This window comes from Coregonus clupeaformis, chromosome 28 (genome assembly GCF_020615455.1).
Source record: "Coregonus clupeaformis isolate EN_2021a chromosome 28, ASM2061545v1, whole genome shotgun sequence".
NCBI lineage: Eukaryota > Metazoa > Chordata > Actinopteri > Salmoniformes > Salmonidae > Coregonus > Coregonus clupeaformis.
In genome coordinates this window covers 24,317,689-24,320,204 of record NC_059219.1, presented here as the reverse complement: position 1 = coordinate 24,320,204, position 2,516 = coordinate 24,317,689, and the positions used below count along the sequence as shown (strand labels likewise).

Here is a 2,516-nt window from a genome sequence, read left to right as displayed (position 1 = left end):
GCCACCAGTCTCTCCTCCTCTCCTCCTCTCCTCCTCTCCCCCTTTCCTCTTCTCCCCATGTCCTTATCGAGTAAAAGCCCCCCCAGCGTGTCAAGTTATCTCTATTTCAGAGAACAGGGGGGTCTGATGGAAACGCACAATGTCGGAGGGTCAGAGGAGGAACCCCATCAACCAATACCTCCATGAGGGCCAGGAGATCCTCTGAGTAACAAATGAGAAATAGGTCCCGTCGGCCAATCGAGGTGCTGCTTAATGACCGGATTTATATTTCACCTGCCAATCACAGGACCTAATGCTTAAGACTCCCAGAATCTCTGGCCAAGTCTCTACTTGAATTAAGTCGGTGTTAAATGAATCAGAGAGGCTGGAGAGTGGAGTTGCTGAATGGGAGACTGGTTCATCTGTTTGAGGGTGGCGAGGTTGCGTTCAGCAGCATTAAGCTACGGGGAAGTTTATTAAAGATGGCGAGATGGGCTGGAGAGCCGCTTTGATCAACGTAGATGAACGTTTTGCACCACTGAGCGTGCGGTGGGCTAAAGTGAAGGAATTCAGACAAGAGAGAGGAGAGGAGGAGGAGGAGAAACATGCCTGGACATGTTAGACTGAGAGTTAAAGTTAAGGGCAGTGAGTGACAACTAAAGTGATTGCTGTAACTACTGTATTGCTACTACTTCAATTACTACTCTACTATTACTATTACTATTACTACATTTTACATTTTAGTCATTTAGCAGATGCTCTTATCCTGAGCGACTTACAGTTAGTGAGTGCATACATTTTCATACTGGCCCCCCGTGGGAATCGAACCCACAACCCTGGCGTTAGTAACACCATGCTCTACCAACTGAGCAACAGGAGGCCACTACTACTACTACTACTACTACTACTACTACTACTACTACTACTACTACTACTACTACTACTACTACTACTACTACTACTACTACTACTACTACTACTACTACTACTACTACTACTACTACTACTACTACTACTACTACTACTACTACTACCACTACTACTACTACCACTACTCCTACTACTACTACTACTACTACTGCTGCTACTAATATTACTACTACCACCACTAATACTAATACTTACTACTACTACTACTACTACTACTACTACTACTACTACTACTACTACTACTACTACCACCACTAATACTACTACTACTACTACTACTACCAATACTACTACTACTACTACTACTACCACTACTGCTGCTACTACTACTACTACTAGCACTACTACTACTATTACTCCTACTACTACTACTACTACTTTTGCTACTACTATTACTACTACCACCACTACTACTACTACTACTACTACTACCACTAGTGCTACTACCACCACCACCATTACTACTATTACAACTACTACTACTACTACAGTTATGTTGGTGTTATAGTTTCATCAGTATGTGGAGGGAGAAGTTGCAAAATATCTGTAGACTGACCATTTCTTCACTGTACAGACATTTTGTTACATGAACAATCTCGCTTGATTGGCTTACAAGTCAATCTGTTGTCGTTGATATAGGTATCGAGCGGGGTAACTCGAGTTTGGAACATTGTCGCCAAGTCAAACACACACACACACACACACACACACACACACACACACACACACACACACACACACACACACACACAAACCCACACATGCACACAGCACCCTATGCCTCTCCATCATTCCTGGTGGTGAGGTGACAGCTACCGTACGTGATGATCGGTAGAAAATAACTTAATTGACTTAACGGAAAAAAGCACACCTGTTTCTCCTCTCTCCTGAGGCGGTGTCGGCTCCCAAAATAAAAACACCTTGGAGAGGAAAGAAAGAGACATCTGAAAGAGTCTATTGTTTCAGATCGCAAGCTGCACTGTCAGATTGAAATGTGTACGTGTGTGTGTGTGGGTGTTTATGTGTGAGAGAAAGAGCCCCATCCGTTTACCTGATTTGTGGTGAAAAAACTCCCAAACAGATGCCGGCATATCATTTCAATACATTTGTGCGCTGACTGGCAAGGCTAAGGCTGGGCTGGCACTTGTAGCTCGCTCCGAGTCGACCCCCCCTTCCTGATCATCACACTGTCTTCTTCCATTGTGTCATCCTCAATCTGACGTTTTGTTTATCTGTTGGTGTTTGCTCCCTGGGTAAAAGTGCTCGTGGTTGCAGAATTTGGATGTTGAGATTAATATTCTCCCTGAAAACATGTTTTCTTTCTTACTGACAGGAACATTACAATTCCATGAAGGGGAACGCAATGAGGCCTGGTTTGTAAAGGGAATTAAAGGGAAACTAGCTTCAATGAACTTCAATGGTAGATGACAGATGACAGATTCAAACACGTTCTTCTCTGTTGAATGACTGTAGTGTTGCTTATTGGCATTGAACCAATGAAAATTACTTCAATAACTTCAATGAACTCAAAGTGGAAGATGACAGCGTTCGAGATTCAAACCTGCTCTTTCTGCTGAATGAATTCAGAATTGCTTATTGGACCATAT

The 2,516-nt window shown here is 43.1% G+C and overlaps 1 non-coding gene across 1 annotated transcript; it reads right to left on the bottom strand.

Annotated features, from left to right (window-relative positions):
• Positions 1 to 785: 785 nt before the first annotated feature.
• Positions 786 to 861, bottom strand: trnas-acu. The gene has a single exon. It is a non-coding gene; the product is annotated as a tRNA-Ser (tRNA).
• Positions 862 to 2,516: the final 1,655 nt, after the last annotated feature.